Raw genomic sequence first — 22,953 nt, forward strand, 5'->3', positions numbered from 1 at the left:
GCAGTGATTTTCCATTTCACCCTCACCTCTCGGTGAAATCTCCCTTCGCTCATTGATTTGCTCCTTCTCTTCCCTTCACCGCTGGGTGAATCACGCTCCTCTGCTCATTTTCTTTCCCTCTCACTCCTCATTTTCTCTCTCACATACACTTCCTTGCGGTAGCTTTCTCACCCTCTTTCCTTGGTGATCTGCACTCACTCAATGCCTCTCGATGATTCTCTCTCAAACTCTCCTCTTGCTGAATTTCTCTTATTTTGTTGATTTGCTCTCTTTCTCCCTCCTCGGTAATTTCCTTTCTCATCCTCTTCAAAAGGTGAATTGCTATTTCTCCTGCCCCTTGGTGATCTATTCCCTCTCCTCAAATTCATGTTCCTAGTTTCTCCCTCTTTCTCCTCTCGGTGACTTTCCCTCTCTATTCTAAGCAATTCTCTTTCCATCCCTTTTGAATGATTTCTCTCTGTCGCTACTCTTTGCTTATTCTCGTTTCATGGGGATTTTCTCTCTCTCATCTCAATGATTTTCTTTCTCTGTGATTATTTATTTTCCTTCCGTCTCTTCTCAGAGATTTTCTCTCTCACCCAGTCATGTCACTGAAAATCGCGCTCTCTTAAACTTCTCTGTGATGATCCCTCTCTCCTCTCAATATTCCAATCAGATACTGTCTCATTCTTCTCAGCTGTACTGAATAGGGGCACAGTCAAACTAATCTCTCCTCGTACCATAATCCTGCCATCCACAGTATCAGCATAGTGAACCTTTGACATTCTTGCTCAATAGCGAGTATATGCTTTTGTTCAGCAGGGAGACCAAAATTGCGTGGAAAACTCCATGTGCGATCTCACCAAGACCCTGGAAAGATCTCTACTTCTGAACGTAAAACCTCTTACAACATACCGTTTGCCGTCCTTTCTAAGATCGTAAGAAATAGAAGCAGCAGTAGGCCGTTTTTACCCAGCAGACCGCTCCACCACTCAATAGGATCATGGCTGATCTGACATTTCTCACATCTACGTTCCTGCTCTTCCTCATAACCTTTAATTCTACTACTGATCAAGAATCTATGCATCTTTCTATCTATCTATCTCAGCTTTAAATAAACACACGGATTCTGCCGCCACACCTCTCTGTGGCACAGAAATCCAAAGACTCAGAAAGCCTCCAAGAGAAGAATTTCCTCCTTTTCAGTCTTCACTTGGCAACCCTCTATTCTGAGACTATGTACTCTGGTCCTCATATCGCCCATGAGGGAAAGGATCCTCTCAGCATTCACCCTGTCCAAGTCCCTTAAGAATCTGATGTGTTTCATTCTTATCAACTCCACAAAATAGAGTCCCAACCTCTTTAGTCTTTGCTCATAAGATAATGCCTCCATATCTGGGATCACTTGCTTGCTGTGACTAACTGCTCACTTTCACTGAACAACAAAGGAAAAAGAACTGCAGATTTAAATAATGCTGTGACCTTTTGTTCTTCACACTGGAATGTATTGCTTCACATTTATCCACGTTATACCACATGTGCCTGGTGTCTGCCCACATACTCAAATGGTCTAGATCACCCTGGAGCCTCCATGCACCATCCTCACAACTTTCAATCCCCATCCGTGTCATCAGCAAACTTCTAAATATTGCATTTCCCACTCAACACACAATCCTACCTACCTCTGTGTTGTCAGCAAGCTTGGACATGTTGATGATTTTCTCCAACACCTCAGTGACTTCCACTTTCACCCCACCTCTTGGTCAATTTATACCGTCTCAGTGATTTGCTGTCACTGGCTCTTCTCAGTGAATCGGTTTCTCTCCTCAGTAATTTTCTTTCTCGCCCTCTCCTATCGGTGAATCGCTTTTGCTCTCTTATCCCTCAATGATCTACTTCCTTCCTCACCTAGTCTCGGCAATTTCCTCACTCATCCTTTCCTCGGAAAATTGTGCTCGTCTTGGTGATTTTTCCTTTCTCATCTCAGCGACATTTCCTCTCTGTCTTTTCACTGATTTTCTCACTCTGTATCTCTTCTGGGCGATGTTCTCTCTCACCCTCTCCTCTTAGTGATTCTCTCTTCCTTTCAAATCTCTCAATGCTTCTCTCTCACATTCAAACACAGGGCTGGAAATAAATACAAGCTAATTGGCCCTCATGATAGAAAATATAGACACACAGAACAAGGAGAAGGCCATTCAGCTCTTTGCGCCAGCAGAGCCATTCAATATGATCATGGGTGACCCTCCACCAGAAAGTCATGTACATGCTTTCTCTCCATAACCTTGATGCCTTTAACACCTAAAACAAAAATCAATTTCTTTCTAGAATATACTCAGTGAGCCTGCATTCACAGCTTTCTGTGGTTGCAAGTTTCACAAGTTGACCACTCTTTTCTTCACTCAATATTTCCTCATCTCAGTCCGAAGATGACCCAACCTGTATTGTGACTGTGTGCTTTTGATCTACACTCCTCAACCGGTGGAAACATCCTTGCCAAAACTAGTTTGTCTAGCTCGGTTAGATGTTTATACCATTCAATCAGGCCCACTTTTATTCCTCTCAACTTTACCAAATACAGGCACAGTCAAACCAATCTTCCCTCATACTATACTCCTACTATTCACGGTATCAGTCTTGTGTACCTTTGCTGCATTCCCTCTAGGGCAAGTATATCTTCCATTCTTCACTGGAGAGACCAAACTGGCACAGAATACACTGAAAATGCAGTCCCACCAATTCCATGTAAACCTGTAGTAAGGCATCTCTACTTCTGCAATGTATAACCAATGGATACAAATTTACTATTTGCCTATCTATTTGCTTGCTATGGATGCCGGTTTACTTACTTTGACCGAAGTCTGACGAGTTCTGAGTTGCCAGCAAATATGGAAGTATTAGTTCCGTTTTCTCCTTCCTCAGTGACCTCTCTCTCTCTCTCAGTGCAGTGATTTACCATTTCACCCTCACCTCTCGGTGAAATCTCTCTCCACTCATTGACTTGCTCCTTCTCTTCCCCTCACCTCTGGGTGAAATATGCTCCTCAGCTCATTTTCTTTCCCTCTCACTCCTCTTGGACATTTTCGGTCTCACATATTCCTCTGCACGATGGCTTTCTCACCCTCTTTCCTTAATGATCTGCACTCACTCACCGCGTCTTGATGATTCTCACACTCAAACTCTCCTCTTGCTGCACTTCTCTCATTTCGTTGATTTGCTCTCTTTCTCTCTCCTCGGTAATTTCCTTTCTCACCTTCTTCAAAAGGTGAATCGCTTTTTCTCTTGCACCGTCGTGATCTATTCCGTCTCCTCACACTCGTATTCCTAGTTTCTCCCTCTTTCTCCTCTCGGTGATTTTCCCTCTCTCTTCTAAGCAATTCTCCTTCTGTCCCTTTTGAATGATTTTCACTCTGTCACTATCCTTTGCTTACTCTTGTTTTGTGGTGATTTTCTCTCTCTCATCTCAATCATTTTCTCTCTCGGTGATTATTTTCTTTCTTTCTGTCTATTCTCAGGGATTTTCTCTCTCACCCGGTCATGTTACTGATCCTCTCTCTCAGAATCTCCCTCCTCTTGCTGACTTGCTCTCTCTAACTGGCTCCTGTCGGCAATTTTCTTTTTCCCCTGGTATTTTCTCTCACTCTCTCCTCTCAGGAATTTCCTCCTTCATCACCTCTCAAGGAATCTCTCTTCTCTTAGGTGAAAATCATTCCCTCTTAATCTACAATGTGATTGTCCCTCTCTTTTCTCAGTGATATTAGAACATAAGAACATAAGAACTAGGAGCAGGAGTAGGCCGTCTGGCCCTTTGAGCCTGCTCCGCCATTCAATAAGATCATGGCTGATCCTTTCGTGGACTCAGATCCACTTACCCGCGTTCTCACCGTATCCCTAAATTCCTTTATTGTTCAAAAAAAATCTACCTTTTTTTTTTAAAAAACATTTACTGAATTAGCGTCAACTACTTCACTGGGCAAGGAATTCCATAGATTAACAACCCTCTGGGTGAAGAAATTCCTTCTCAGTTCAGTCCTAAATCTGCTCCCTCTAATCTTGAGGCTATGCCCTCTTGTCCTAGCTTCACCTGCCAGTGGAAACATCCTCTCTACTTCTATCTTATCTATTCCCTTCGTAATTTTATATGTTTCTATAAGATCCCCCCTCAATCTTCTGAATTCCAATGAATATAATCCCAATCTACTCAGTCTCTCCTCATAAGCCAACCCCTCAACTCCGGAATCAACCTAGTGAACCTCCTTTGCACCCCCTCCAGTGCCAATACATCCTTTCTCAAGTAAGGAGACCAAAACTGCACACAGTACTCCAGGTGTGGCCTCACCAGCACCTTGTATAACTGCAACATAACCTCTCTGCTTTTAATTTCAATCCTTTTAACAATGAAGGACAAAATTCCATTTGCCTTCCTAATTACTTGTTGTACCTGCAGACCTACCTTCTGTGATTCATGCACAAGGACACCCAGGTCCCTCTGCATAGCAGCATGCTGCAACTTTTTACCATTCAAGTAATAATCCTTTTTACTATTACTCCTACCAAAATGTATGACTTCACATTTATTTACATTGTATTCCATCTGCCAGACCTTTGCCCACTCACTCAATGTATCTATGTTCCTCTGCAAAGTTTCACAGTCCTCTGCACACTTTGCTTTTATTCTCTTGCTCTCTGCCCTCTGGGTTTTTTTCTCATTCTCACACTCGCTGCTCAGTGATAATCCCTCTTTCTCTCTTCTCAGTGACTTTCTCTATCTTCTCTCAGTTGTGTGTCCTCTCTCTTCTTTAGGAGATTTCCTCGCGCTCTCTTTCCTTGGTGATACTCCACCTCTCTCTATCGTTCTCATCTTGGTCATTTTCTCTGTTAGCACCTTCACTCAATGAATTGCTTTCATCTGAGCAATTTTCTTACTCTCCCTCTTCTCAACAATTCTTCCCCTTTCTCTTCTCAACAAATTGCTCTCTCATTAACCTTACGGTGACTTACACCCTCTGTCTCCACTCAGGCATTTTCTCTATCTCCTCTACTCCCCTCTCGGTGAAGCCTTCTCCTCTTGATAATTTCGGAAAATTTGTGTCTCTTCCCAGAGATTTGCTCTCTCACCATCCTTTTGCCGATTGGCCCACCCTCTGCCTCTCCGCTCGGCAATCGTTTCTCCCACTCTCAAATCTGTGCTATTTCCTCTGGTTTCCTAGGCATTTTCTCTCTTGCTGTCCTCTAGGTCATTTTCTCTCTGTCTCCTCAAAGAAATTTCCTCTTGTAGTATCTTCTTGGGGACTTTCTCTCTCACTCTCGCCTCTCAGTAAATTTCTTTCCGCTTGGTGTTTTTATGTCTGTCTCTCTCTCTCTCTCTCTCACACACACAATCTCATCAGTCATTTTCCCTCTCTCCTCTCAGTGATTCACTCTCCTTTTGGTGATTTTCCCTCCCTTGCTCAACCTATACGTGATTATTTCCCTGTCATCTCAAGCGATTCTCTTCCTCACTTTCTCTTCTAGGTGAGTTTCTCTCTCAGCCTCCTTTCTGAGTGATTTTCTCCCATGCTCCCATTTGGGTAATTTTCTCCCTCAATTACTCTTTTCAATCAATCTCTGCATTGCGGTGACTTTCTCGCTCTCTCCCAACTCTGGGATTTCTCCTCACACTCTCTCTCCCTCCTCAGTGATTTTCCCTCTCTCTTCACCTCTTCTCGGGTGACTTTCTCTTTGCTTTTGGTTATGTTCCATCTCTGCCTTTTATGTTGGTGATTTTCTCTCATTCTCCCATCTTGGGAATTTCATTTCTCCTCCGAGCATGGCAGTCAATCCTTCTACACTCAGTGAGTCTTCTCCGGATCTCGTCAACACCCTCTCAGTAAATTATGATCCTCCTTCTCAGCAATTTTATTCCTCCATATCGTTTGATTGAATATTTGACCCTGTCTCTCTCTATCTCCTCTCAGAGATGTTGTCACTTGGTCACGTCTTGGAAATTTCCTTTCTTTCCCTTTTCTAAGCGCTGAATGTCTCTCTCCCCTCTCACTGATTTTCTCTCTCTGTCGCTTTTCCTCTTGGTAATTTCCTTTCTTTCCCTGTTGTCTGGGATGAATGCTCTTCTCAGTGATTTTCTCTCTTGCTATCATCTCAGTGATTTCCTCTCTGACTCTCGCCTTGGTGATTTTCTCTTCCTCTCACAACTCTTCCATGATTCTTGCTCACATAAAGACGCAGCAGCAAGCAATAGAAGAAGGTCCTTTGGCCCCCCGGAGCCTGCTCTGCCATTAATCAAAATCATAGAAACAAACAGTAGGCTTGTTTGCACCAGCTCAACCATTTCCTGTGACCATGGCTGATCCTCTATTTCAAAACGATTTGCATGCTCTCTATCCATAACCCTGGATACTTTAGTATCTGAAAAAAATCATCCATCTCGCTCTTGAATGTATTCTGTGAGCCTGCCTCCACAGGTTGATCACACTCAATGATGAACTCTTTCCTCATCTCACTCTCAGGATGCCTCATCCTGCATGTATTCTGACTGAGTCCTGGTTCTAGACTCCACAATCAGGGGATACTTCCTCGCGAAACCAATTCTATCCAGTCCTGTTAGAATTTTATACCTTCCAATCAGACACTCTCATTCCTCCCAGCTCTACTGAATACAGGCACAGTCAAACCAATTCACCTCGTACAATAGTCGTGCTATCCACAGTATCAGCCTAGAGTACCTTCGTTGCATTCCCTCTAGAGCAACAACATCTTCTATTCTTCAGTTGGGAGACCAAAATAGCACAGAATACTCTACAAATGCAGTCTCACCCAAGTCCCCATAAACCTGTAGTAAGGCATCTCTACTTCTGAACATTGTAACCTCTCACACTAGAGACAAACTTACCATTCGCCTTTCTAATTGCTTACGATGGCTGCCGGTTTATTTTCATTGACGGATGTACAAGGATGCACACCTGCATTTTAACCATGTCATCAGTCAAATTCAAAAAGTAATGTGCCTTCTTGTTCTTTACTTGCAAATGTAGCGCTTTTCATTTATCCACATAATGCCTCATGTGCCATCTTTGCCCACATACCCAGCTTTTGCTGATCACATTGAAGCCACTTTGCAACCGCCTGACAACTCTCAATTCCACCTGTGTCGTCAGCAAACTGGTAAATATTACATCTTCCATAAAACTCACAATCCTACTTCAGTCTGAGTTGTCAGCAAACATGGAAGTATTGGGTCCTTTTTCACATTCCCCAGTGACCTCTCTCTCTCTCAGCGCAGTAATTTTCCATTTCACCATCCCCTCTTGGTGAAATCTCGATCTGCTCATTGATTTGCTCCTTCTCTTACCCTCACCTCTGGGTGAATCACACTCCTCTGTTCATTTTCTTTCCCTCTCACCCCTCTTGGTCAATTTCTCTCTCACATAGCCACCGCGAGGAAGAGTTTCTCACCCTCTTTCCTTGGTGATCTGCACTCACTCACCGCCTCTCGATGAATCTCTCTCTCAAACTCTCCTCTTGCTGAATTTCTCTCATTTCATTGATTTGCTCTTGTTCTCTCTCTCCCCTCGGTAATTTCCTTTCTCACCCTCTTCCAAAGGTGAAAAGCTTTTTCTCTCACCCCTTGGTGATCTATTCCCTCTCCTCACACTCGTCTTCCTAGTTGCTCCCTCCTTCTCCTCTCGGTGATTTTCCCTCTCTTCTAAGCAATTTTTCTTCCGTTCCTTATGGCTGATTTTCACTCTGTCGCTACCCTTTGCTTACTCTCGTTTTGTGGTGATTTTCTCTCTCTCACCTCAATGACTTTCTCTCTCGGTGATTATTTTCTTTCTTTCCGTCTATTCTCAGGGATTTTCTCTCTCACCCAGTCTTGTCACTCATCGACTCTCTCAGATGCTTCTCTCGCTGAATTTCCCTCCTCTTGCTGACTTGCTCTCTCTAACCGGCTCCTGTCGGCAAAGTTCTCTCCCCACCAGTATCTTCTGTCACTCTCTCCTCTCAGGGATATCGTCCTTCATCACCTCTCAAGGAATCTCTCTTGGTGAAAACTGCTTTCTCTCAACCTTCTCTGCGATTATCCCTCTCTCCTCTTAGTGATAATCTTCTGCTCTCTGCCCTCTGGGTGTTTTTCTCACTCTTACACTCGCTGCTCAGTGATAATCCCTCTTTCCCTCTGCTGAGTGACTTTCTCTCTCTTCTTGCAGTTATGTTTTTTTTTGGGAGATTTCGACACTCTCTCTTTCCTCAGTGATATCGCTCCTCCCTCTCTCCGTCTATCTCATCTTGGTCATTTTCACTTTTAGCCCCTTCACTCAGTGAATCGCTCTCATCTCCGCAATTTTTGTACTCTCCCTCTTCTCAACAATTCTTCTCCTTTCTCTTCTCAACAAATTGCTCTCTCGTTTACCTCAGTCATTTTCTCTCTGTCTCCCCTACTCTCCTCTTGGTGATGCCTTTTCCTCTCGATAATTTCCGACAATTTTTGTCTCTTCTCAGTGATTTGCTTTCTCACTATTCTTTTGCTGATTGGCTCACTCTCTCTCTCTGTCCTCTCGACAATCATCCCTCTCACTCTCATTTCAATGATATTTCCTCTGGTTTTGCACTCATTTTCTCTCTTGCTATCGTCTGGGTTATGTTCTCTCTGTCTCCTCTCAGGAATTTCCTCTCACTATCTTCTCGGGGATATCCTCGCTCAGTCTCGCCTCTCAGTGAATTTCTTTCCACTTGGTGTTTTTATGTCTGTCTCTCTCTCAAACACGATCTCCTCATTCATTTTCCCTCTCTCCACTCAGTGATTTGCTCTCCTCTTGGTGATTTTCCATCTCTTGCTCAAGCTATCAGGTGTTTATTTCCCTGTCTTCTCAAATGATTCTCTCCCTCACTTTCTCTTCGAGGTGAATTTCTCTATCAGCCTCCTTTCTGGGTGATTTCCTCCCATCCTCCCCTGTGGGTAATTTTCTCCCTAACTACGCCTTTCAGTCAATCTCTGCATCGCGGTGACTTTCCCCCTCTCTCCTGACTCTGGGAGTTCTCCTCACATTTTCTCTCTCCGTGCTCAGTGATTTTCCGTCTTTCTCTGCCTCTTCTCAGATGACGTTCTCTTTCCTTTTCGTTATGTCCCCTCTCAGCGTTGTGTCATGATTTTCTCTCATTCTCCCATCTTGGGAATTTCATTTCTCATTCTATCATGGCAGCCAATCTCTCTACACTCAGTGAGTCTTTCCCTGTGTCCTCAATACCCTCTAGGGTAATTTGTGATCCTCCTTCTCAGCAATTTAATCCGTCCATATCGTCTCGTTCAATATTTGACCCTCTCTCTCCTCTCACAGATTTTCTCTCTTGGTCACCTCTTGGTAATTTGCTTTCCTCCCTCTTCACTGCAGTGAATGTCTCTCTCTCTCCTCACAGTCATTTTCTTTCTCTGTCACCTCTACTCTTGGTCATTTCCTTTCTCTCCCTCTTCTTGTGGTGAAAGTCACTGAGAAGAGAGAGTGACAATCTCTCCCACTTTCTTTCTCACTCTATCTCTTCTCTGTGATGTTCTCTTTCCGTTTGGTTATAGTCTCTCTCAGCATCTTGTCTTGGTGATTTTCTCTCACTCTCCCATCTTGGGAATTTCTTTTCCCATCTGAGCATGGCAGTCAATCCCTCTGTGCTCAGTGAGTCTTATCTGTCTCCTGTACATATTTTCCCTCTCTTCTCAGTAATTTTCTTTCTCACCCAGTCCTCTCGGTGAATTTTCCTCCTCCTTCTCAGCTATTTTCTTCCTCCATATCATTTCGCAGATTGTTTGACTCTCACACTCCTCTCACTGATTTTCCATCTCTGCCACTTTTCTTCTTGGTAATTTCCTTTCTCTCCCTGTTGTCTGGGATGAATGCTGTTCTCAGTGATTTGCTATCTTGCTATCGTCTCAGTGATTTCCTCTTTGACTCTCTCCTTGGTGATTTTCTCTTTCTCTCACATCTCTTTAGTGATCCTCACTCACTGAAAAACACAGGATCAAGCAATAGAAGAAGGTCCTTTAGCCCTCTGAGCCTGCTCTGCCATTAATCAAAATCACAGAAATAAGCAGTAGGCTGGTTTGCACCCGCTCAACCATTCCCTGTGACCATGGCAGATCCTCTATTTCAAAACCGTATGCACACTCTCTCTCCATAACCCTGGATACTTTAATATATGAAAAAAAAATCATTCATTTTTCTTTCAAATGTACTTAGTGAGCCTCCTCCACAGGTTGACAACACTGAGTGATGAAATCATTCCTGATCTCACTCACAGTATAACCCACACTGTTTGTATTCTGACTGTGAGCCCTGGTTCTAGACTCCACAATCAGGGTATACTTCCTCACGAAACCAGTCCATCTAGCCCTGTTAGAACTTTATACCTTTCAATCAATCAGACACTCTCTCAGCTCTACTGAATACAGGAACACTCAAACCAATCTCTCTTTGTACGATAGTCCTGCTATCCACAGTATCAGCCTAGTTTACTTTTGCTGCATTCCCTTTAGGGCAACAATATCTTCTATTCTTCAGTAGGGAGACTAAAATAGCACAGAATACTCTACAAATGCAGTCTCACCACGTCATTGTAAATCTGTAGTAAAGCATCTCTCTCTCCTCAGTAATTTTCTTTCTCATCCTCTTCAAAAGATGAATCGCTTTTTCTCTTGCCCCTTGGTGTTCTATTCAGTCTCCTCACACTCGTCTTCCTATTTCTTCCCTCCTTTTCCTCTTGGTGGTTTTCCCTCTCTCTTCTAAGCAATTCTCCTTCTGTCCCTTTTGAATGATTTTCACTCTGTCGCCACCCTTTGCTTACTCTTGTTTCATGGTGATTTTTGTCTCTCTCATCTCAATCACTTTCTCTCTGTGATGATTTTCTTTCTTTCCTTCTCTTCTCGGTTTTTTTTCTCTCACCTGGTCATGTCACTGATTCTCTCTCTCAGATGCTTCTCTCGCTGAATGTCCTTCCTCTTGCCTACTTGCTCTCTAACCAGCTCCTGTTGGCAATTTTCTGACCCGTCAGGTATCTTCTCTCACTCTCACCTCTTAGGGATTTCCTGCTCCATCACCTCTCAAGGAATCTCTCTTCTCTTGGTGAAAAATCGCTCTCTCTTAATCTTCTGTGTGATTATCCCTCTCTCCTCTCAGTGATATTCTTCTGCTGTCTGCCCTCTGGGTGTTTTTCCTCACTCTCACACTCTGTGCTAATCCTCTTTCTCTCTTCTCAGTGTTATTCTCTCTCTATCTTCTCTCCATTATGTGTTCACTCTCTTCATTGGGAGATTTACTCACTCTTTCTTTCCTTGGTGATATTCCACCTCCCACTGTCACTCTCATCTTGGCAATTTTCTTACTCTCCCACTTCTTAACGATTCTTCTCCTTTCTCTTTTCAACAGATTGCTCTCGTTTATTTACTCTCTCTGTCTCTTCTCAGGCATTTTCTGTCTCTGTCTCCTGTCCTCTCCTCTCGCTGAAGCCTTCTCCTCTCGATAATTTCGGAGAATTTTTGTTGCTTTTCAGTGATTTGCTCTCTCACTATCCTTTTGGTGATTGGCTCACTCTCTCTCCTCTCAGTAATCGTCTCTCTCACTCTCATCTCAGTGATATTTCCTCTGGTCATTTTCTCTCTTGCAATCCTCTAGGTCATTTTCTTGCTGTCTCCTCTTATGAAATTCCTCCCTTGCTATCTTCTCGGGCATTTTCTTTCTCACTCTTGCCTCTATGTGAATCTCTTTCGGATTGGTGTTTTTCTGTCTTGTCTGTCTGTCTGTCTCTCTCTCACAAACACACATCCTCATTCATTTTCCCTCTCTCTTCTCAGTGATTCGCTGTCCTCTTAGTGATTTTCCCTCCCTAGCTCAAGGTTTCTAGTGATTATTTCCCTGTCTTCTCAAGCGATTCTCTTCCTCACTTTCTCTTCTAGATGAGTTTCTCTTTCAGCCTCCTTTCTGGGTGATTTTCTCCCACAATCCTCTTTGGGAAATTTTCTCCCTCAACTACTCCTTTCAGTCAATCTCCACAGCGCGGTGACTTTCTTCCTCTCTCCAGACACTGGGAGTTCTCGTCACACTCTCTTTCTCCCTACACAGTGATTTTCCCTCTCTCTCTACCTCTTCTCGGGTGATGTTCTCTTTCCTTTTGTTTATGGTCTCTCCCAGCCTCTTGTCTTAGTGATTTTCTCTCATTCTCCTACCTTGGGAATTTGTCTTCTCGTCTTAGCATGGCAGTCAATCCCTCAGCACTCAGTCAGTCTTCACCCTGTGTCCTCAATATCATCTGTGAATTTTGCTCCTCCTTCTCAATAATTTTCTCTCTCCCTATCGTGTCGCTGATTATTTGACTCTCTCTCGCTCTATCCCCTCAGTGATTTTCTCATTCTGTTGCCCCTCCTCTTGGTAATTTCCTTTCTCTCTCTCTTCTCTGCAGTGAATGTCATTCTCTCTAGGAAAAAGCCCTACTTCTAAACGCAAAACCTCTGGCACCATACCATTTGCTGTCCTTTCTAAGATTATAAGAAATAGAGGCAGCAGTAGGCCGTTTGTACCCTCCACACTGCTCCATCACTCAATAGGACCATGTCTGATCTGACATTTCTCACATCTACTTTCATGCTCTTCCTTAAGAACCTTTAATTCTACTACTGATCAAGAATCCATGCATCTCTCTATTTATCTCAGCTTTAAATAAACAGAAGGATTCTGCGGCCACAGCTCTCTGTGGCACAGATATCCAAAGGCTCAGAAAGCCTCCAAGAGAAGAACTTCCTCCCTACCATAGTCTTCAATTGTCAACCCTCTATTCTGAGACTATGTACTCTGTACCTAGTATCTCCCGAGGGAAAGTATCCTCTCAGCATTCACCCCGTCCAAGTCCCTTAAGAATCTGATGTGTTTCATTCTTATCAACTCCACAAAATAGAGTCCCAACCTCTTTAGTCTTTGCTCATAAGATAATGCCTCCATATCTGGGATCACTTGCTTGCTGTGACTAACTGCTCACTTTCACTGAACAACAAAGGAAAAAGAACTGCAGATTTAAATAATGCTGTGACCTTTTGTTCTTCACACTGAAATGTATTGCTTCACATTTATCCATGTTATACCACATGTGCCTGGTCTCTGCCCACATACTCAAATGGTCTAGATCACTCTGATGACTCCACACACCGTCCTCACAACTTTCAATCCCATCCATGTCATCAGCAAACTTTTAAATATTACATTTTCACACAACGCACAATCCTGCCTACCTCTGTGTTGTCACCAAGCTTCGAAATGTTGATGATTTCCTCCAACACCTCAGTGGCTTCCATTTTCACCCCATCTCTTGGTCAATTTATACCGTCTCAGTGATTTGCTGTCGCTGGCTCTTCTCGGTGAATCTCTGTTTCTCTCCTCAGTAATTTTCTTTCTCGCCCTCTCCTATCGGTGAATCACTTTGTCTCTCAGCCCTCAATGATCTACTTCCTTCCTCAACTACTCTCGGCAATTTCCTCACTCATCCTCTCCTCAAAAAATTGCTCTCATCTTGGTGATTTTTCCTGTATCATCTCAGCGACATTTCCTCTGTCTTCTCACTGATTTTTTCACTCTCTATCTCTTCCGGGTGATGTTCTCTCTCACCTTCTCCTCTTAGTGATTCTCTCTTCCTTTCAAATCTCTCAGTGCTTCTCACATTCAAACACGGGGTCTGGAAATAGATACAGGCTAATTAGCCCTCCATACCTGCTGTGTCATGAATAGAAAATAGAGACACACAGAAAAAGGAGAAGGCCATTCTTTGCGCCAGCACTGCCATTCAATATGAACATGGGTGACCCTCCATGTACATGCTTTCTTTCCATAATCCTGATGCCTTTAACACCTAAAATAAAAGTCAATCTCTTTCTAGAATGTACTCAGTGAGCCTGCGTCCACAACATTGTGGTTGCAAGTTCCCCAAAGTGACCTCTCTTTTCTTCACTCAATGTTTCCTCAAGTCAGTCCTCAGATGACCCAACCTGTATTGTGACTGTGATTTTGATCTACAGTGCTCAACCGGTGGAAACATCCTCGCCAAAACTAGTTTGTCTACCCTGTTAGATATTTATACCATTTTATTCCTCTCAACTCTACTAAATATAGGCACAGTCAAACCAATCTCTCCTCGTACTATACTCCTACTATCCACAGTATCAGTCTTGTGTACATTTGTAGCATTCCCTTGAAGGCAAAGGCATCTTCTTTTCTTCAGTAGGGAGACCAAAATACCACAGAATATTCTACAGATGCAGTCTCACCAAGTCCCCATAAACCTGTAGTAAGGCTTCTCTACTTCTGAACATATAACCTCTTGCAATAGAGACAAACTTACCATTCGCCTTTTCAATTGCTTGGTATGGCTGCTAGTTTGCTTTCATTGACAGATGTACAAGGATACACACCTGCATTTTGAACTGCATCATCAGTCAAATAGTAATGTGCTTTCTTGTTCTTCACGTGCAAACGTAGCCCTTCACATTTATCCACATAATGCCTCATGTGTCATCTTTGCCCACATACTTAGCTTGTGCTGATCACACGGAGGCCTCCTTTGCATCCACCTGACAACTGTCAATCTCACCTATGTCGACAGCAAACTGGTAAGTATTGCATCTTCCATACAACTCATAATCCAACGAGCTCTGAGTTGTCAGCAAACATGGAAGTGTTAGTTCCTTTTTCTCTTTCCTCAGTCACCTCTCTCTCTCTCTCTCTCAGCTTAGTGATTTTCCATTTCACTCTCCCCTCTCAGTGAAATCTCTCTCCGCTCGTTGATTTGCTCCTTCTCTTACCCCATCTCTGGGTGAAACACGCTCCTCTGCTCATTTTCTTTCCCTCTCACTCCTCATGGTCATTTTCTCTCTCACAGTCTTCCTCACGATGGCTTTCTCACACTCTGTCCTTGATGATCTGCAATCACTCATCGCCTCTTGATGATTTTCTCTCTCTCAAACTCTCCTTTGCTGAATTTCTCCCATTCCATTGATTTGCTCTCTTTCTCTCTCCTCGGTAATTTCCTTTCTCATCCTCTTCAAAAGGTGAATCGCTATTTCTCCTGCCCCTTGGTGATCTATTCCCTCTCCTCAAATTCGTTTTCCTCGTTTCTCCCTCTTTCTCCTTTCGGTGATTTTCCCTCTCTCTTCTAAGCAATTCTCATTCTGTCCCTTTTGAATGATTTTCACTCTGTTGCTACCCTTTGCTTACTCTCGTTTCGTGGTGATTTTCTCTCTCTCATCTCAATCATTTTCTCTCTCGGTGATTATTTTCTTTCCATCTCTTCTCAGGGACTTTCTCTCTCACCCAGTCATGTTACTGATTCTCTCTCTCGGATGCTTCTCTCACTGAATCTCCCTCCTCTTGCTGACTTGTTCTCATTAACCGGCTCCGGTCAGCAATTTTCTCTCTCGCCTCAGGTATTTTCTCTCACTCTCTCCTCTCAGGAATTTCCTCCTTCATCACCTCTTCTCTTAGTGAAAATCGTTCTCTCTTAATCTTCAGTGTGATTTTCTCACTCTCCTCTCAGTGATATTCTCCTGCTCTCTGCCCTCTGGGTGCTTTTCTCACTCTCACACTCGCTGCTCAATGATAATCCCTCTTTCTCTCTTCTCAGTGATTTTCTCTCTCTCCCTTCTCTCGGTTATGTGTTTATTCTCTTCTTTGGGAGATTTACTCACTTTCTCTTTCCTTAGTGATATTCCACCTCTCTGTCGCTCTCATCTTGGTCATTTTCTCTGTTCGCCCCTTCACTCAGTGAATCGGTCCCTTAACAATTTCCTTTCTCTTCTCAACAGATTGCTCTCTCGTTAACTTGTCGTTGCTTTACTCTCTCTGTCTCCTCTCAGGCATTCTCTCTCTCTGTCTCCTCTCGATAATGTCGGAAAATTTTTGTCACTTCTCAGTGATTTGCTGTCTCACTATCGTTTTGGTGATTGGCTCACTCTCTCTCTCTCCTCTCGGTAATCGTCTTTCTCACTCTCATTTCAGTGATACTTCCTCTGGTTTCGCACTCATTTTCTCTCTTGCTATCCTCTGGGTCATTTTCTCGCTGTCTCCTCTCAGGAATTTCCTCTCTTGCTTTCTTCTCAGACATTTTCTCTCACTCTTTGTCTCAATGAGTCTCCTCTCCATATTTTTCCCCTCTTCTCTCTAATTTTCTTGCTCAGCCAGTCCTCTCGGTGTATTTTTCTCCTCCTTCTCAGCTATTTTCTCCCTACATATCTTTTCACTGATTGTTTGATTCTCTTTCTCTCTCGTCTCTCTGATTTCCTCTCCCTGTTGTTTCTCCTCTTGGTAATTTCCTTTCTCTAGCTGTTTTCTGGGGTGGATGCTCTTCTCAGTGATTTGCTCTCTCGGTATCGTCTCAGCGATTTCCTCTGACTCTTTCCTCGGTGGTTTTCTTTTCCTCTCACATCTCTTCAGTGATTCTCTCTCACATATAAACGCAGCATTGAGCAATAGAAGAGGGTCCTTTGGCCCAGTGAACCTGCTCTGACATTAATGAAAATCATAGAAACAAACAGTAGGCTTGTTTGCACCTACTCAACCATTCCCTGTGACCATGGCTGATCCTCCATTTCAAAAACATACGCACGCTCTCTCTCCATAACCCTTGATGCTTTAATATCTGAAAAAAATCATCCATCTCGCTCTTGAATGTACTCAGTGAGCCTGCCTCCACAGTTTGATCACTCTCTGAGTGAAGAAATTTTTCCTCATCTTACACCTAGGACTCTCCACATGGTATGTATTCACAGTGAGCCATTTCTAGACTCCACAACCAAGGGATACAACGTCACTACACCAATTCTGTCTAGCCCTCTTGGAATTTTATACCTTCCATTCAGACAGTCTCACATTCTTCTCAGCTCTACTGAATACAAACCGATCTCTCTTCATACCATAATCCTGCCATGCACAGTTTCAGCCTAGTGAACCTTTGATGCAGTTCCTCGGTGGCAAGTAAATGCTTTTGTTCAGTAGGGAGACCAAAATTGCATGGAATACTCTATGTGCGATCTCACCAAGACCCTGGAAAAATCTCTATTTCTGAATGCAAAACCTCTTGCAACATACCATTTGCTGTCCTTTCTAAGATCATAAGAAATAAGAGCCTCAGTTGGTTGTTTGTCCTCTCGAGACTGCTCCACCAATCAATAGGATCATGGCTGATCTGACATTTCTCACATCTACCTTTCCTGCCCTTCCTCAATAACCTATGATTCTGCTACTGATCAAGACCTATGCATCTCTCTATCTATCTGAGCTTTAAATAAACACAAGGATTCTGCCCCCACACCGCTCTATGGCACAAAAGTGCAAAGACTCAAAGCTTCCGAGAGAAGAAACTCCTCTTCATCACGGTCTTAAACTGTCAACCATCTCTTCTGAGACTATGTCCTCTGGTCCTAGTATCTCCCATAAGAGAAAGTATCCTCCCAGCGTTTACCCTGTCAAGTCCCTTAAGAATCCTATATGTTTCATTCTTCTCAACTCCAGAAAATAGAGTCCCAACTTCTTTAATCTTTGCTCATTTGACAATGCCTCCATATCTGGTATCAATTGCTTGCTGCAACTGCCTCCTCACTTCCATTAAGCAACAAAAAAAATACAAAGAACTGTGGATTTAAATAATGCTGTGTCTTTTACCGAGAAATGAAACAGAGATTCACCAATAAGTGTCAGAGAGCAAATCACTGAGACGATAGAGTGACGGTATTTCCTCTCCATTTTCTCACTGATAGAGTGAGACAATCTCTTCCTTTTGATTTTCTTGCTCACCCTCTCCTCTTAGTGATTGTCTCTTCCTCTCAAATCTCTTGGTGCTTCTCTCTCACATTCAAACACTGGGTCTGGAAATAGATATAGGCTATTTGGCCCTCCAACCCTGCTCTGTCATGAATGGAAAACATAGATGCACAGAACTAGAAGGCCATTCAGCTCTTTGCACCAGTACCATCATTCAATATGACGTTGGGTGACCCTCTATCTGAAAGGGATATCTCCAGGAGCTTCTGTGTAACTCCTCTTAGGGATTCCCTCTCTCCGTCCTCTCCCTCTCTGTGAAGCATTCTCCTCACTATGATTATGAGTCTCAGCCTCTCCTCTCAGAGAATTTGTCTCTCTCTTCTCAGTGAATTGCTCTGGAACTATCCTGGTGTTGATTTGCCAATAGAAGAGACAGACCGAGCATTAGTATCACTCACCCTTGTCTCAGTGACTTGCTCATATCTTGGAGATGTTTCCAATCTGTGTAGTGATTTTCTCTCTTGCTATCCTCTCAGTGGTTTTCTCTCTGTCTGCTCTCAGGGATTTACTCTCTCACTCACGCCTCTCAATGAATCTGTCCCCTCTTGGTGATTTTCTCTGTCAATCTCATTGATTGTCTCTCCTCTTCCTGATTTTCAGCATCTTCACTCAGTCAATTGCTCTTATCTCAGCAATTTTCTCTCTCCCTGCTCAGCAATTCTTCCTCTTTCTCTTCTCAATGCATTGCTCTCTCTCCATCCTCTTGGGGATTTTCTCTGTCTCCCCTCAGGCATTGTCCCTCTCCGTCTGCTCTCAATGATTTTACATCTCACCCTCTCCTCTCAAAACATTTTTCTGTCTCAAGTTTCGCAGTGATTTTCCTTCTCTCTTCTCTAGTGATTCTCTCCCTCACTTTCTCCTGTGAGTGATTTTTGCCTTCAACTTTTAGTCAATCTCTGTATCTCGTTGATCTTCTCTCCCTGTCTCGCTCCTCTGAGTGTTTTCCTCGCTCTCTCACTTCCCACTCAGCAATTTTCCCTCTCTTCTTACTGATTGTCTGTCTCTTTCATCTCGGTGATGTTCTCTCTCACTCTATAATCTTGGTTATTTTCTCTTACAGCCTGTTATCTCTGACATTTCCTCTCCCTTCACAGTGATTTCCTCTCTAACTCTGGGGGTTTTTTATCTCTCATCCTCTCATCTTGGTGTTTCTCTCTTCCTCTCACATTCCTCAGCGATTCTGCCTCATATAGAAACGTAAGATTCAGGAATAGAAGGACGACATTTTATCCTCCCAGTCTGCTCCACCCTTAATAGAAAGCAAAGAAGCATAAAAACTATGAGTAGGCCTTTCGGCCCTTTACATCTTCTCTATCATCCCATGTGATCATGGCTGACCCTTTACCTGAACATCATATTCATGCTTTCTCTCTGCAACCCTTGATGCCTTTCATGCCAAAAAAAAAAATCAACATCTTTCTTGAATATCTTCTGCTAGCCTGCTTCCATGGCATTTTGGGTAGCAAATTCTACAAGCTGACCAACCTTTAAGTGCAGAAATATTTCCTCATCTCACCCTTAAAATGTCCTACCATGTTTTCTGACTGTGAGCCCTGGCTCTATACTCCTCCAGCAGAGGATTATCCTTGCATCTAGCCTTAGAACTTCATACCTCTCAATCGGATCGTCTCTCAGTCTTCTCAATTCTAGTGAATTCAGAGTCAAACCAATCTTTCCTCGTACAACAATTCTGCCATCCGTAGTAGCAGCCATGTGAACCTTTGCTGCACTCCCTCTATGTCAATTATAGCTTTCTTAGGTAGCAAGACCAAAAATGACATACAATCCTCCAGGCCAATCTCACCAAGGTGTGCAAAGCCCTACATTCTTGCAGTAAGACATCCCTTCTTCTGAATGCAAAACCTCTTGTGATGGAGGCGACCACACCAGTATCTTCCCTAATTGCTTGCTGAGGCTGCCAGTTTATTTTCATTGACTAGTGTAAAAGGCCATCCAAATCCCTTTGTACATCCACCATTACAACTTAATCACCATTTAAAAAATACACTATTTACTATTTTTCACACTGAAATGTATAACTTCACTGGACTTAAGAGGCCTGGGTTCAACTCCTACCTGCTCCAGAGGTGCATGATAACATTTCTGAACAGGTTGATTAGAAAAATAGGTTATTAGAAAAAAAGGTGTCTGGATGTCATGAATAGGAAGGGTTGAGAGGGATATCGGACCACATGCTTGCAAATGGGACTAGGTCAGATTAGGATGTCTGGTCTGCACAAATGAGTTCAACCAAAGGGTCTGTTTCCATGCCCTATGACTCCAAATCCCCGAGCAAATGCGTATGCAAACAAGTTTACTGAAGGGCGGCACCATGACTCTTTTTGTTTTGGATCCCCAGCATCCGCAATGCTTTGTTTAATTTTTGACCTTTAATATTATGCATCTCCTAGTCTCAACTTTGGTGTTAGATATTTCTGAATGCGATTGACCTCTTTTTGGTCAATTCCTATTCTCTGGATTTTCTGTCTCGAACCAAAGTGATTCATTCTCTCTCACACACACCTCTCATTGATTCTCTCTCAGATTTTCCTCTTGCCAAATCTTTCTGTGTCACTCTCTGCTGCAAATTTTGCTTCAAACCATCTCCTAAATGTTAGTAGGTTCCTCTCCCTCCCTTTGGTGATCTATTCCCTCTCTGTGCTTCACTCTCAGATGGTCCCCTCGCTGAATCTCTCTTCTCTCTGTTAAATGTTCTCTGGGCAATTTTCTCTCTCCCATACTCTCCTCTTGATGAATCACTCTCATCTCAGTGACCTTTCCTGTCTCTTCTCAACAATCTTCTCTCTCTCTCCTCTCCGTGATATTGTCTTCTTATTGAATCTCTCCTCTCGCTGATTTGCTCTCTGGGTCTCCTCTCCTTGAAACTCCTCCATGATTTTCTTACCCGGTCCTATCAGTGAATCCCATCCTATTCCCCGCCCCCACCGGTGAGCTACACCCTTGGTCGCACACCTATCGCTGGCTTTCTGTCTCTTTGCTCGCTGTATCGAACTCCTCTCAGAGACTTGCTTTCTCTGTCTCCCTGTTTCCTCGCTTTCATCTCGGTGATTTTCGGTTTGTCTTCTCAGTGATCTGCTTTCTCACTTGCCTGTAGATGACTCGCTCCATCACTCCTCACGATGATTTTCTTTCACACACTCTTCCTGGTGGTTCTCTAGCTCTCTCTCTCTCCCCGGTGATTTTCCCTCTGAATCCCTCTTCCTGGTGATTTTGTTTCTCATAATACTTCTTCCCTGAGATTCTTTTTATCTAGCTTTCTACCCGGTGTTTTCTTTCTCAAACTCTTCCCGGTGATTTTTTTCTGTCAAACCCTCTTTTCAATTATTATTTTCTCTCACTTTGGTCCCAGTAATTTTTCTCACACTTTCTTCCCAGTGATTTTTATTTTCTCTTAAACTCTCTTCCCGATCGTTTCTTTTTTTTTCCTCTCAGCTTTTCTTCCCAATGATTTTCTCTCTTGTCAGTGATCTTCGCTCTCACACGGTCTTGTCGGTAATTTTCTCTCTCAAACCGTCGGCGCGGTAATTGTTTTCTCTCACACACATTCTTCCCGGTGATTTTTATTTTATCTCTCTCACTCTTTCCTCAGCGATTATATCTCACATTTTTTCCCCAATGTTTGTTTTCTCTCTCACACATTCTTCCCAGCCATTTTTATTTTATCTCTTACTCTCTCCTCAGCGATTTTGTCGCAGATTTTCTTCCCGGTGATTTTCGCTCGCACACATTCTCCTCGGCAAATTTTCGCTCTCAAACCCTCTCCCCAGTGATTTCTTTTTTCACTGTCCTCCCAAACTTCTCTCACACACTTTCTTCCAGGTGATTTTTTTTCCTCTCTCTCTTTTCTTGATGATTTTCTCCATCTTCGGTGATTTTCGCTCTCTGACTCGCTCCTGGGTGATTTTATCTCACATTTTTCTTGGCACTGATTTTCTCTTTCCTCTTTGATTTTCTCTCATTTTTCTCGGTGATTTTTCTCTCTCATATTTTCGCTTGCACACATTCTGCTCAACGATTTTCTCTCTCAAACCCTCTTCCCAGTGATTTATTTTGCCTCAATCTCTTCCCGACGATTTTCCCTCACACGCTCTGTTCCTGACGATTTTCTCTATCTCTGGTGATTTTCTCTGCCTTCACTGTGACTTTCTCTCACACACACGTCTTGGCGATTTCCTCAGTCTCCTCTTGTTTTCTTTTCCTCTCTGTCTCTCTCACATCGTATCCTAGCAAGAGGTATCTCTCACTCCGGTTATTTTCTCTCTCCTAGTTATTCCCGCCCCCGTCTTGGTGATATTCTCCTCGCCTCCACACCCACACACCATGCCCCGTCCCTCCAATACACAAAAACACCCGTCTATTTTTGTTTCTGATTTAATGCATCCGCAGTTCTTTCGGTTTTTCTCTCTACACTGGATGTTTTTCTCTCGGTGATTTCTTTATCATTTTGGTTGTATTTTTTCCTCACTGAGCACTCGGTGATTTTCCCTCATTCTCTCGCTTCATGCTGTTTTTCTCTCTCACTGATGCTTTAATATCTTTCTCCTTTGTTTTCCCTCATTCTCCCCGTTGATGATTTTCCCCTCTCCGAACAGCGATTTCTTACCTCTCAGTGATTTTTTTTCTTTCTCTCGGTGAATTTCTCCTCTTCTGTTTTTTTTCAAATTTGAACGGTGGCGCCCAAAGTGGAAGGCACTAAATGTGAGAGAGCCGCGGGAGGAGTGTGTTGTGTTGTCTTTTATTCCTCTGTCAAAAGAGACAGCATTTACCACCTCGACAGTCCAGAGAGATAATCGAGAGAGTGAGAGGATTTTAAGTGATCTTTAGAGGATTTAAGGTTTGCACGGTGATTTTACGAAAACAAACATCACGAGTTGGTACAACCCAGAGGTGAGCGTCAGCGAATTAACTTCCGACAGAAGACAAGTTGCGACCGGAAGCCAACTGGCCGTAAACAAGAAAGAGAGCTGTTGTAAGGCGACGGACTGGGAGGCGGGACCAGAATGGCGGGGCAGAGGGGGGCGGAGACTGACGGTGGGAGCGGTTCCAGGTGGCCGAGGGGCGGGGACTGACGGTGGGAGCGGTTCCAGGTGGCCGAGGGGCGGGGACTGGCGGTGGG

The 22,953-nt window shown here is 43.4% G+C and overlaps 1 protein-coding gene across 2 annotated transcripts in view; it reads right to left on the minus strand.

Annotated features, from left to right (window-relative positions):
• Window positions 1-22,799, minus strand: part of spc25 (SPC25 component of NDC80 kinetochore complex) — a 42,250-nt gene extending 19,451 nt beyond the window's left edge. The window contains exon 1 of one of the 2 annotated variants that reach the window (XM_020526325.2): window positions 22,441-22,799. The gene's annotated coding sequence lies outside the window, so the exon portion shown is untranslated. Of the gene's footprint in view, window positions 1-14,413; window positions 14,433-22,440 lie in introns of those variants that run through there. The other variant, XM_048598804.1, reaches the window with a different exon arrangement.
• Window positions 22,800-22,953: the final 154 nt, after the last annotated feature.

This window comes from Rhincodon typus, chromosome 7, assembly GCF_021869965.1.
Source record: "Rhincodon typus isolate 14 chromosome 7, sRhiTyp1.1, whole genome shotgun sequence".
Classification (NCBI taxonomy): Eukaryota; Metazoa; Chordata; class Chondrichthyes; order Orectolobiformes; family Rhincodontidae; genus Rhincodon; species Rhincodon typus.